The sequence below is a fragment of the Balaenoptera borealis genome, assembly GCF_965194805.1.
Source record: "Balaenoptera borealis genome assembly, contig: HAP1_SCAFFOLD_1510, whole genome shotgun sequence".
Lineage (NCBI taxonomy): Eukaryota > Metazoa > Chordata > Mammalia > Artiodactyla > Balaenopteridae > Balaenoptera > Balaenoptera borealis.
In genome coordinates, this window is record NW_028122717.1 from 3267 (window position 1) to 17816 (window position 14550).

Here is a 14550-nt window from a genome sequence, read left to right on the forward strand (position 1 = left end):
CAGGCTCAGTAGTTGTGGCACACGGGCTTATTTGCTCCGCGGCATGTGGGATCTTCTGGGACCGGGGATTGACCCCGTGTCCCCTGCATTGGCAGGCGGATTCTTAACCTCTGTGCCACCAGGGAAGTCCCCATACCCACCATGTACTCTTGATTCCTACACTAGATGATAAACTTTGGGGAAGCGGGACTGAGATTTGCTCATATTTGCAGAGTGATAGACACTGTGACCTAGACATGGTGCGTGTCCAGTAAGGATTGAATTGAATGGTGCTCTGTAATTCTCTGCATTAAATTAGGCATTGCCTCTGGAGCTCCCTCTGTAAGTCACTCTGCAGCCTAGAGAGTTCTATTTGGTATATTCGCCCATCCAGCAGCAATCTGTATCAATCTCTCCCTTAAACAGTCCAAACTCTTCCACCACCACCTTCCCCTTTCTCCAAAGCAAACATCACAAAAACTCTCAAAGCCCAAGTCCTCGAAGGAAAGAGCCAGAGGAAAGGTATGTGCCATGGCAGTTTTTACCTGCGACTTCACTCAGAGTAGATCAATGTGAGTCTTGTTCTATCTTCAGATTCCTATGGGCCAGCATGCAATTTCTACTATTCTACTCCAAAGGCAAAGGGGGATGCCCATGTTAGCAAGGACATCTGAGATCAACACTTACCCGGTTGTCGAGGGTCTCGACTGTGACTTTGTCATTTTCCTTGCTCTGGATCATACCTTTCACGTAAAATTCCTTATCATCCACTGCAAAGCAAGCTTTCTTAGAATCAAATGGGCGATTTGGAGCCTCGATTCTCTCCTTCTCTGATTTCCACAGGTAGGGAGCTGCTTCTCCAAAAATGGCCATCTCTGCATCAGAGCTCATGACTGCAGGGGCTGGGAAGACCAGGGCTGCTGAATCTGGAGCTTTGGGGAGCTCCATCCTGTTATTTCCATTCAGACAGGGGGCCAGATTCAAAAGTTCCTGGGATTAACCTACGTTCTGAGGAATCCAGGACCTGGTATAGGGGCCTAGAGTGGGCAAGTGGGGGTGAGCTAAAGGAGATATTTTACTCCAAGAAAAAAGTTTGAGGGGACATCTCTTAGTCCAGCTCCAGGTGTGGAAGTCTAAACCAATTAGAGGAAGCCAAGCTGAGCCTAATAAAGGAGGCCTCAGAAAATACTTCCTTAATTACACATCACATTTGAGCCTCATGATCTCGGTGTCATTCCCAAATCTTAAGGGTGTCTGAAAAGAATTACTGGAATGTTGATAATTCCTAGTAGAAAGTTCAGATAGCCCAGTGAAAAGTAATGACTTGAACATAAAGTACTGCCACACTTGTTTAGCCAATTACAGGCAACAAGGTGATAGGAGACATTATGGCCTAGTGCAATGGTTCCAAACTTTAATATGCACCAGAATTACCTGGACAGCTTGTTAAAACACAGATTTCTGGGCCTCACCCCCAGAGCTTCTGATTCAGTAGGTATGGGATGGGGCCTGAGAATATGCATTTCTAGCAAGTTCTTAGGCAATGCTGGTGGTGCATTCATCAGCTGATGGTGAATTCATCATTGTGGTCCAGGGACCACACTCTGAGAACTGCTGGTGTAGGGCCTTCTGACTCCAAGAGTGGTCCTTGAACATGTTGCATCAGCATCACCGAGGAGTTGTTAGACATTCAGAATCTCAGAACCACCCCACATTACAAAACCAGAATCTGCACTTTAACAAGATCTCCAGGTGATTTCTAGGCATAGTAGCGTTGAGAAGTACTGGGCTTAAGGCAGGGGTCTCCAAACTTTAGTTATGTGTAGCAGTGTCGGGGTGTGACAAACAGTGTTTAATTAAATACCTGCTTTAGAACTCACTGCTTAGCGTGTGTGTGTGTGAGCATGTACGTATGGTGTGTTTATGTATCTTTCTGCCTCTCTCTCTCTGTCCACCCTCCCGCTCATCCCCCCCGTCACTTCTTTCCAAACCATCCCCTTTCACAGACCTTCTCTTTATGTGTTTTCCTTGCTTAGAAGCTAGAAAAATTTGGCTTAAAGTCCCGGCACTGAACTTGGTCAAACCACTTAACTTCTTTGGGCCACTAATTTCACTTAAAATGAAGAAGCAAGCCTAGCTCATTTCTAAGGCCCCTGTAGGTTGTGTGACTTTTCTGGTTCCTTTTCCTCATCTGCATTTGCTTTTCCTGTTCCTTCTGGACCTCTTCCCGTATCCTTCCTGACCCTCTACTTCTTTTCCCCACAACTCTTCCCCTTCTCCCTTTCTTTCTCTGCTTTTTCCTTTCCATACATTCTTCTGTAAGTGACCATAAAATGGAGTTCAATTACACACATGTATCCCCATATCTCTCTTAAGAAATAGGTCATATGTTTTGAATAAAGCCTTTTATGTTTCCTATTAGAAGTGGGAAAATTGAACATTTTATGGTTGTCTCTTGGAACTTCCCCCGCCCTCAATCTTACACTTTATGAAATTACTCTTCATTGGTAACTGACTGTTGTTTCAATATCCCTCCTTGAGACTCTGGGGGGATCTAGTCCTACAGAAAGAGGAGCAACTGCTTCCCTCTGGATCTTATTCAGGATAAGTTGCATTTCGATTTTACTTTGGCCAGCGGCTCTGCTGAACCATCTGTGTGCTCGTGGTTAAGTTTTCATAGTTAAGAGATTGGAACTCAATATAGCACCGCAAAGAGGACCTCTGGCTTGCAGGCTTCATGCGGTTTAAATTTTCTCAGTTACTGCTTGGTGGAGAGGAAGAATTCATCCATATTGTTTCCTCATCTGTGAAGATAGTCCCTACTTTTGTGGCTTAAGTGAGTTTTACGACAGCAGCAGTTCTCAAGCTTTGTTTTCTCAGAACCCCTTCACACTCTTAAAAACCATTGAGAACCCAGTGAGTTTGGTTTATGCAGGTCATATCTACCAATATTTATGGTATTAGAAGTCAAAATTGAGAAAATCTAATTCATTTAAAGTTCCTATCAAATTCATTGCATGTTAACATTAATGACATATTTTTATGAAAATGACTATATTTTCCAAAACAAAAAAAATTAGTGGCAAGAGTACCATTGTTTTTCATTTTTGCAACTCACTTTAATGTCTGCTGAGTAGAAGATGGATGGGTTTTCATGCTTGCTTCTGTATTCTGTCTGTTGCTGTATGGTTTTTTGTTTTTTTGTTTTTTGGTTAAAGTAGATATAGAAAATCTTTCACAGATATATAATTTGGAAAAGGAAAGAGTATTTTAATTGCCCTTTCACATAATTGTGGAAATTCTTTTTAGATACTATACCAAAACTTGACACGTGGTAGTTTCTGTGGTAGTTCCTTAAAGGCTAGTTGCAATGTGGAATCTGAAACCATATCAACAAACATTATGATCTGTTGGTCTGTGTTGAACTTTGAATGAAACTTTTACCCATGTGTAAACATCATACGTTGATCATTTGGAAAATATTGTTCACTGAATTATACAGAACTTCCAAATATTGGCACGTTTCATTATACAGTATAAAAAATCACAATCATTAATATCAGTACTGATCTCATTAGAAAATTCAAATATTAGGACGTTGTCAAGCTAATGATAGTAGACACAAGTCTTACAAAATTTTAAGTTTTGCTTAAAAACTCAACTATATCATTAGTAAAAAATACTGTCAGTAGTTTTCCTTGAAAGGATAAACACACTTCACTGCTTTTTGAGAAACTGTGTGCCAGATATACAAGTCTGAGAAACAATAGTTTGTCCGCTAGTCATTCTTTCAAGTAAAAATGGTGCTTCATGAATCAAGTGGCTGGTTCATCTTGCAACTCAGACAACTGCACATGTGTTTTTCCTTGAGACAAATGTCAAAGTCCAGTGTGCAAAAGGAGTGCTTTTCATGAACTTCCTGTTTGATCATGTAGAATATTATAAAGATGTGGATACATTTGAGATGTAGTCAAATTAATACTTTCCATTGCTGCAAATTTTAGGTCATTTTTCAATGAAGCTGGCTTTTTAAAAAAATTATTTATTTATTTATATTTATTTTTGGCTGCGTTGGGTCTTTGTTGCTGCGTGCAGGCTTTCTCTAGTTGCGGCGAGTGCTACTCTTCGTTGCGGAGCGCGGGCTTCTAATTGCGGTGGCTTCTCTTGTTGCGGAGCATGGCCTCTAGGCATGCGGGCTTTGGTAGTTGTGGCACACGGGCTCAGTGGTTGTGGCTCACGGGCTTAGTTGCTCCGCAGCATGTGGGATCTTCCCAGACCAGGGCTCGAACCCGTCTCCCCTGCATTGGCAGGCGGATTCTTAGCCACTGTGCCACAAGGGAAGTCCTGAAGCTGGCTTTTTAAATTAAAAAAAATTCTTTTTCACTGTCAGTGTATGGCTGTGAAGAATACTATGACTATTAGTACAGCTTGGTGCCAAGTCTTGATTTGTAATAAAGTGTCAGATCGTCTATCCATCCTTGCTTTTGCATCATTAAGTCAACACAGTGAAGAAAGCACATGGCATCTGGGTATTATGAAAATTGTTTTGACCTCATGTACCTCTTGAAAAGTTCTTAGGAATCTCCAAGGATCCATGGGCCACAGTTTGAGAATGGTTGCACTATAGTGTGAGGGAATCTCATCAGGCTGCAAGTGTATGATCTGATGTCATTTAGCTTGACTTACTATTCAGCCTGCTACCCGAAGTGTCGAAAGTTGATCCACATCAAAATCATCTGCAACAGAATCTCTGTGGTTAGGACTGAGGAAACTGAATTGTTCTCAAGGGCCTCAAACACAGTGATGTTTGGGAGCATTATTTTGCTTTTATAAAGCCACTCTTTCCAAAACCATGGCATAGTCCCAATGGTCCAATACAAAATGATTTTAGGCAACTATTTCTTAATTTTAATAGTTATATTAAAGTCTATTACCTTATTTTAGCAAAATGTAAGATGCCATCGATTGTAAGATAACCTATTTTGTGTCCCACTAATAAAGGAAAACACCCTGCTAATTACAGTACTCCTTTCATTGATTATAAGATGCATCCCAAGTTTAGAGATAATATTTTGTGAAAATGTGAAGAAAGTTAGAATAAAATAGAATAATATGTGCTAACGACTTAGAGACAGTGAAATATCTGTTTATAGTAGTGATATAAAGCAGTGTTTCTCAAACTTTGGTGGGCATAGGAATCCAACTGGGAATCTTGTTGAAATAGATATTCTGATTCAGCAGAGCTGGAGTAGAGTTTGAGATTTTGAATATCTAAATGTCTCAGCTGATGCTGAGATAGACGGTCCAGACTTTCATAGCAAGCATATAGGGTAACTTTGAAAAACACATCTAAGAAGAAAAAGGAATCAAGGTAAATCAAAATATTAAGTGAATTAGCAGTACTGGTCTTAAATGGGTATTGCAAAATTTGTGATAGTAGTATAAGAATGAAGTCTGAAGTTGGGGAAAGACTACAATGACTCATGGTCAAACTATACCTTTAGGTCTCTTAGAAAAACAAGACTTTCCGTCTGGGATTCAAGTCACTGCGTGTGTTGAGGGGAAGATTTTTCTTCTTCCACCCACAGCTCTAACCATGACTCAGAATCCAGTATCTCCTACTTTTACTGCCTAGATGATGCATGAGTTGTCTCAGCGATATTCTTGCAAATGTGTTGTCCAGCCTACTCAAATGCCTTCAAGATGACTTTTTTCCCTTTTGAAAATTTTGGAAAATCATTTGGGGTAGTTTCTGCAGGCCAAAGATACTTCTTGCTTTAAACTGAAATCTGGCTCTCTGTGACTTCAGGATGTTTGATCCTCCTTTCGGCTCTTGGTAACAACAGAAAGAGTTCAAACCTTCTCCCCACAAGACAACTCTTCACCCATTTGATGGCTGCTCTGGGTTCTCCTTTGCTTTTTTTTTTTTTTTTAATGTGGACCATTTTTCAAGTCTTTATTGAATTTGTTACAGTATTGCTTCTGTTTTATGTTTTGGTTTTTTGGCTGCAAGGCATGTAGGATCTTAGCTCCCCGACCAGGGATTGAGCCTGGAAGGCGAAGTCTTAACCACTGGACCTCCAGGGAAGTCCCTCCTTAGCTTTTTCTTTTCCAGGCTAAGTAGCCCCAGTGCTGTCTTCATCTGTTTCTTCCGTGATGTGCTTCTGCATCTCCTTTACCATCACAGTGAGCTCACTTCTGTTAATCTCTTAAGTGTGACATCCAGACCACATGTTGTCCTCCATCAGCATGTGCCCTCACCTCTCCTGACCTAGGTGTCATGCCCGAGGTGGTGACTGCCCTCTGGCAGCCTCCTCACACCGATGGCTCACCACTCACTGTCAAGCAAAGCCCCTCAACGCACGCTGTGTGCGTCCGGTTGCTAAGTCAGATCTTGTCCCCATATTTATACAACTGTACTCTGGGACCCAGGGCTAAAACCATGTATTCTTGGCTGATAAAACTTTCCCTTGTTAGGTCTCATCCAACTCTCTTGGCATGACTCATGGTGTCCCTGGAAACTCTACCCCCAGAAAGTCCCCTAATTATCTGCTTCTTGGTTTTGAGAGCTTGACCTGCTTCCAGCCCTACACAGCTGTGTCCCTCCAACCATCCCCTCTGTTCCTGTCTTTAGGGGTCTTCCAATGGGGATGGCCATCCCAGTCTCCCTGACCTCCAGCACCACCTTCTGAGTGCTCCCCAACCCCTCTTACTGCTGTCAGTGCACTATGACACTGCTCTCAACTTTCAGCCCTCTCCTGGGAACTTCTCAGCTACTGCATCTTGTCAGCAATGGTGTGGTCATGACCTAATTATACTTTGGTTTCCTTGGTCCTAATTCATCTAGAATTACTTCCAATAAACACAAATCTTGAGGTGGGGGAGTAATTTTTTTTTATTACTACAGTGGACATAGGTTTGAATCCATTTCTCCTTATTCTCTCAGCATCATTTGTGAGTAAAGACACAGCTGAGGGAATTCACGGGTGCGGCCTCTGCTCAAAAAACAGCAAAGTTAGACTTGTGTGAAGACTGAATCTTGAGCCTACGAACATCATGTTTGGGGCCAACCTAAGTATATTGACCTGGAGCTTGTGTGTCAAAGTTCTGCAGTGTGTTTTATTCCTGTTAGTGTGATGAGCAAATTTGGGAAGACCTGCTTCCTTAGCTGCATATTTTGTAATCTGCCTTTAGAAATACTTAAGTAATGGATTTTAATTTCATCAGTTTCAGATTCCTATGAGTGTGGCAAGAATGAGAATGTGTAAAACACTGTTTGCGAATTTCAATTATTGTATTCCCAATCAAGATGAAAGTGACTCTTACCTTCTTGGTTTCCAAAGCAATGGTTAGTGTCCTTCAGGAATGAAGTGGCTTCTGAGAGAGTGATTCCGGAAATCAAAACTAAACAAAACAAAGAACAAATGAACTATGAAGAGTTTAAATAAATCTAGAAATTGTACTTTTCTAAGTTTAGCTACATTTAAATAGTACACAGTGGATGGTGTGGGATGGAAATACATTTTCCATTTTTCCCTTCGGTTAAGTCATCATTCTTTAAATAATTGGGTAATTACAGCACTGATTAACAATTTTTTTGAGTATCTTATGTGTGTGCAAAGTACCATGTCAGCTCCATAAGGGGGTATAAAAAAGGATAAAGACAGTCTCTACCCTAAAGGAATGCAAAATTTGGGAACAGTTAAGAGAAATGCTCAAATAAATCTTTGAACAAGGAAGAATAATACAAATTCTGTAAGCGTCTAAATGAAGCGTTATGGGGACTTAGAGAGATGATGCTTCCGGCTGAGGGTAGGGGGCCGTGAGGGGTCAAAAAAGAAAGGAGGGAGGGAGGGGAATGATCCGGATTGTAACTTGGATGCTTTTAGACCAGAAGTTGAATTCTTTGGCAATGAGAGAAAAGTTGTGAATTATGGGCAAGACTTCTTTAAGAGGTCTAGGAAGGGCACTCTCTTAAATATCCTATACTCTCTTGGAGAAGATGAAGGTAGGGTAGCTGATAACTTATTTGGGACTAAGGAATCTCAGTCCAGAAGTTTATAACCTACATGAAGATCTCAGGATACCATAAGAGTCTGAATAATTTTCAATATCAAATTTAACTTAAACTTCCCATTTACCACACAGTACTTTTATGGAACCTGGGGAACATGTCGTGAAATACCATTTAGGCAGGAAGAGACATTTCAACGCTTGCTTTCCTACTTTGGTCGCGTACTCTTGGTCTCTACCTTTTATGAGTCTCTAATAATCTCCAGCTATATCCTAAAATTCTCACAACTTTCTCAGGAAAAGATTAAATGATTAAGTATCATATTCTGAAACCTTGGTTCAAACGAAATCACACTTGGAGGCAGAACCTCGGTTTTCTAATGCCAGCTCTGTAAAGTAGCTGTTGTAATTTCCTTGAGCTTTGGTTTCCTTCTGTAAATGAGATAGATGGACCAGAAAATCCCCAAGATTTCTCTTAACCCTGTGAATGTATGACAGAAGGTATTCTGGTGAAGATGGTGGCCAGAAATCAAAGCATCGCAAGCTCCTAAAGCTATAGAATCCCTCTGAGGGATGCTCCTGCAGTGTCAGACATGACCCAGCCCAAAGTCCACAAGGCATGCCATGAATGAGCAGTCTGGAAACTGGTCATTAATAAGCAAACTAGGATGCATTCTGAGATGGATCAAATGCATGGGAGAATTTCTTCCCGCAATCATCTCCCAGAAATCCTGACATAAGAAAAAAATTTACATAACCAACCACAAAAATTTCAAAAAATACTTCAAGGCAATCACAGAAGAGATATCACAAATTAGCACGTTTATTTGCTAACTGCAATTATAATACTGACCTAAACAATTAGAGGGGTAAGCACATATTATATTCAGCTTTATATCCTGCAGGTTAGTTTTTTTTTTTTTTTTTGGTGTCATAATTGCTTATATTCTTGTCTTTTTACTCTTTGTAGAAGCTTCTTGAAAGGCCTCGCCATCTTGTCTCCCATATTGCCCTTAACACAGTTCCTTACGCTTAGTAGGCCCTCAGCAAAGGCTGCTGTGTTGCCTTCTCTCCTCTCCAGGTAACCTGATCAGGTATAATCACAGCTACATGGAGCAAAAAAGCGGGCACTTGTGAGCACTTACCTTGCGATGCTGTGGTCAAAGCAGTTTCGAAAGTGTGGCCCCCAGCTCCCTTTATACTCCCAAATGCGCAAGCCCAGCACTCTAACGTGGCTGTATTGGGGGATCACCATTTACTCCTTAGATGTAAATGCATCGTAGCCCTGATCTTTCACTCTTGTTAAGTTACTTGGATAAATGACCAGCGGAGGCTGTATAATGCCAAGTCAGCTGCGTAGGGATTTTGACGTTGGACACAGATCTTTGAGACTTAGAGAGTCCTAGAGGCCGAGCAGAACTGGGGCAGAGTGTGCTAAGAAGGTCAGTGAAGGGCAGAGCCACAGGGTGAATTGTCAAGCGATGGATGATCAATAGCATGGATACTAAGTACGTCTCCTTTACCCAGCATCGTAAACATGAGGTGGTGTGCGCCTCTTCTCAGAAATCTCCGGAAAACATAAGATTGGCCATTTAACACATCCATTCTTTTTTTTTAAACATTATTTTTTAATTGAAGTATATTTGATTTACAATGTTGTGTTAGTTTCAGGTGTACAGCAAGGAGATTCATGTATGTGTATATATATATATATATATATATATATATATACACACACGCACACACACACACACATATATATCTATATATTCTTTTTCAGATTCATTTCCCTTATAGGTTATTACAAAATACTGAGTATAGTTCCCTGTGCTATACAGTAGGTCCTTGTTGTTTTTCTATTTTATATATAGTAGTGTGTATGTGTTAATCCCAAACTCCTAATTTATCCCCCACCTCCCTTTCCCCTTAGGTAACCATAAATTTGTTTTCTATATGTGTAGGTCTACTTCTGTTTTGTAAATAAGTTCATTTGTATCATTTTTTTTTTTTAGATTCCACATATAAGCGATATTGTATATTTGTCTTTGTCTGGCTTACTTCACTTAGTGTGATAATCTCTAGGTCCATCTAACCCATCTATTCTTAGCCATTAATTTATTTTGTTAAAAAATCCATTGTAGATGGAAAACTTTCTAAAATGTATTATATATTATCTTGATTTATTTAATTTAGTATCTTGAATAGACTTCAACTTTTCCTTGATCACTCAGGGGCCTGGGAGGTGATGTAATAAAGTCGTCAGGGATATTATAGTTTCTTCGCGGATTTTACCCTGCACTAATTGTTCCTAGGTTGCAATGAATTTTTGTGTCACCTTTCTAGTTTTTATAGCTACACCTTCACGGCAAGGTACTCAGCTGTATTCTGTCTGTGGTTAGTGTGTTTGCCTCTGTGAGCCCAATCTTCCTTTTTCTAATCTGCTATAGAATGGGAAACAGATGAGCAAGCTAAAGGAAAAAAACAAAAAAAAAGGAGTCATAAGTTCCATGGGAAGTTCTAGAAGTTCTAATGGAAATACATGGTCTTTGTGACAACTCTTATGGTTGCTCGGGGTTGTTTTTTGGCTGAAACATAAGTAATGTTTGACTATGTAGGAATTACCATACATTTTAGAAGTTAGAGCCATTTACAGCAATACAGCCTGACTTGTTTATGTTGTATATGATCAATGTGTACTGAATTATAATCAATATTTTGTAATAACCTATAATGGAATATAATCTAAAAACAATATAACTGAGTCACTTTTCCGTACACCTGTAACTAACACAATATTGTAAATCAACTATACTTCAATTAAAAAGAAAAAAAGATTCTCTAGTCTTCCAGTGGGTAGTCTCATATAGGTGAGGCATTTCCAAGGACAGTTTGCATTAGTCAAAATGAAATTGTGGACAAAGGAGAAACAGATAGGAATAGGACTTCCACGTAGCATTTTCCAAAGTAGATTTGACAGAATGCTGATTCTGAGAGAAACTGTGAAATAAAGTTCCCGTGGCTAAATGAGTTCAGGAAATGTGGCCAACTCTATTCCCTGTTGCTGGAGATTCACCATAAATACTAGCATGTTAAGGGGCCTGAGAAGCCTTTCAGTAAAAAAATATGAAGAACTTTTTTGTACCTGGTGATCTGATGTTGGAACACCATCTTACTCCCTGCTTGAGAAAACAAGAGGAGAAGGCTGAAGGCTGCAATCCACAGAGAACTCGTCTCATTCTTAGTACCATTTGGCCCAGGAGAAAGCAACAGAGAGTGATCAGGCATAAACACAGCTGCTTTTATCCAAGGGACAGTCTTTTGTATGTAACAGATGCTCAGTAGATTTTGTTCCTGTGTATAAATGAATAAGGACGATTCATGGGGAATCTGTGTTGAAAGAGGGCTGAAGTGATAAGGCAGAAAAGAATGGAATCAGACTCAGTCTCACTTAATAGTAATAGTTTATATTTATTAAGAACTCACTACGTGCCAGGCTTTATCCATATTGGCTCACTTAAGCATCATAATAACTTTGTGGGGTAGGTGCTAACATCATTCCCATTTTATGGCTGAAGAAATTTGGGCCACTGAGAGTTTAAATAAACTGCCTAAGGCCACACAACTAGTAAGTGGCAGAAATGGGATTCAAATCCTCTCTGGCTTTAGAGCCAATGCCTATAACCTTTCACTTTTGCAAGCCCATCACTTTTGAGTGCTGGCAATGGGGAAAGGAGATATGAAATAGGGACATTGCTCCAAAGGAGGTGATAATGGACATGGGAAGAGAGTACATAGACACGAAAAGATAAATTACTTTTCCAAGGTTAAGTGCCAAGATGAGTGAGATGCACAGTGGACTAGATGTATGGACAAGGTATTTAAAACCCATAAGGTATGTTGTGTATGTAAAATATTCTCGAATTGTTATTAATGATAATGATACTGCTTTGGAGGAGAGATCTGAAGGGGATGGTGACTGTGGAGATAATAATAATAATAATAAAAACTAATAATAATGCTTTTTGTAGTTCTTTCCAGTTTACATAGCACTTTTGTATATTTTATTATGCTTATTTTTCTCTGCAAGCCTTAGGGGGTTATACTGTTTATATTCTTATTATTCCCATTGTCCATATGGGGAACTGAGGCCTAAGGGAGTTAAGTGATTGACCAAAAGGCCCCACAGCTAGTAGGCAATGGAGCCAGAATTGGAATCCCAGGTTGCTGATTCCAAAGCCTCGCCTTTTCCTCTATCCTCTACTCTCTCTTAAAGGAGGCAGATTTTAAGAGTACAGGGAGGAGGTTCCAGGCTTAGGGAACGTGGGGATTGTGGTTAGAAACAAGACTTCCCAGGGTGTGTTTCAGGAAGGTGGAATGGGCAAGCCTGGATGGAAGGGTTGGGGGTAACACGGAGGTGAGGCTGGAGAAGTGGGCTGGGCTTGTCTGTGATGGGCTCCCAATGCCCATGGAAGGAGTCAGGACATTATTCTGAGATCATTGGGGAACCTTTCAAGGTTTTAAGCAGAAAAGTGAACGTGTGTGTGTGTGTGTGTAGACACACACATATATCTGAAGATTAGTATAGAACTGATGGTAGGATATAATGGAGAGGGAGAACCTGAGGTCCTAGAACCACTTAGCAACTATTTAGAAAATCTTGGTGTACAACTTGCCAAGATGATTATACAGGCTCCGATTTATGGGAGTAGGTGGGCAGTTAGAATTAACCCCTGGATGACCCTATAAATTCAGATGTGTGTTAAAATTCTCCATAGCACCAGAGGGCTGGCTTTCCCAGTGATTGTCCCCTGGTATCTCCGGGTCCATCCCGTAGGTTCAAGAAGAGTATTGTGTGGGCTTGAAGTTGTCTGCCTCACTGTCCCGTTTAGGCCTGGCAAAAAGAGAACCCCAGGAGGTGAAAGGAATATGTTTCTCTCATTTAAGACCTCTCTGAGCTCTAGACATATTATTATTATTTTTAACATTTATTTAGGCTGCTCCAGGTCTTAGTTGCGGCATGTGAGATCCTCTTTGTGGCATGCGGGATCTTTAGTTGTGGCATGCACGTGGGATCTAGCTCCCCGACCAGGGATCGAACCCGGGCCCCCTGCATTGGGAGCGTGGAGTCTTACCCACTGGACCACTGGGAAGTCCTCTAGACTTATTTTTCGAGGCCCTATCCCACATTAATATATTACAATCCTCTCAACATAATATTAAACATGCAAGTAATATCTATTTGCATTGAATATAAAAATAATCATGGTGTAAAATGAAGAGGGCCTTGATTAAGCAGTACAGAAATGAGATGTAAAAGGAAAGAGAAAACCCAAGGGATACCCTGAAGGCAGGATCCACAAGACTTTGATGATGCTGAGTTTGAGGAGGAAAAAGGAATCAGAGGATCCTACCTTTCATCCAGCCCTAATTGCAGCCTAGAAATCTAGGGGCATGATACCTGCCCAGGAGAAATAGTGAAGGGGGGGAAATAGGAATTTCGATTTTGGACAGATTGAGATTGAGATGATGGTGATATCCAGCTAAGTAGGTAGAGATAAGGATTCAAAGTTTACATACAGGAGACATTAAGACTGAAGATGTAGGTCTGTGAGTATGAGGGTGTCACCTGCATGCAGTTGATAGTTGAACTTATTAAGGAAGCTGTGTTCTCAGAGAAAGGCTGCATGTTGAGGAGGTGAGAGGCGGAAATGAAGACAAAAAGGGTGGAAAAAAAAAAGGTTATTCTTCAGGTAAACAAATACCTGAGTGAGATCTTTCTGGAGTCAAAAGAGCCACGTGGATCCATATTTTACTTCTGTCATTTACTGCCATAAATGGCAAGTCCCATCACCTCTCTTCGCAGCTGTGATGTTTTCTCCTTCCGCTGCAAAATCAGAAACATAATTCTGTTTCTGCCCAAGTCATGGGGATAGTGTGGGGATCAAATGAGATACTGTCAAGATGTGGCTGTCTCCGCAGGCAGTCTCTTTCCAGCCAGTGCCAAACAGTATGCTTCAATCAGTATCAACCTTGACACAGACCTTGGCAAATAATCCACTAGCACAAAAAGCATAAGTGAGCAATGCAGGCTTTACTGAAGATTTTGTAGAGCAGACTAGAAGAGGATTATATTACATCCCCTAAAGTATTCAGTTTCCATCAGCAATGACTTCCACGAAGTCCATTTTCCGTCACACTGATGCAGGTGGTTGATTTCCTTTCTTCCCCTGAGGTGTCTGCCCGACCCCTGCGGGTACTCAGTTGTTCCTCTGTTACATGGGGCCCTTTAGCTCTGCCATTGACCTGCATGCCAACTCATCTGGTTACTCAACAAAATAGAAGTCCTCAAGTAAAGAACACCACTTTTATCCTTAGCAAGTTTGGTGATCACCTATTTTTACTCACATATTCCCCTTGGGAGCTTCATCTTTATCCCACCACTATGCCCTGTAGTCCCCAGCTCACACCCCACACCATCATTCCATCTCTCCCAACCCTGAGAGGAGTTCTGTCTATGAGGGTTTTCTCCAGTCTTGTTACAAAATCATTTTGTCAACT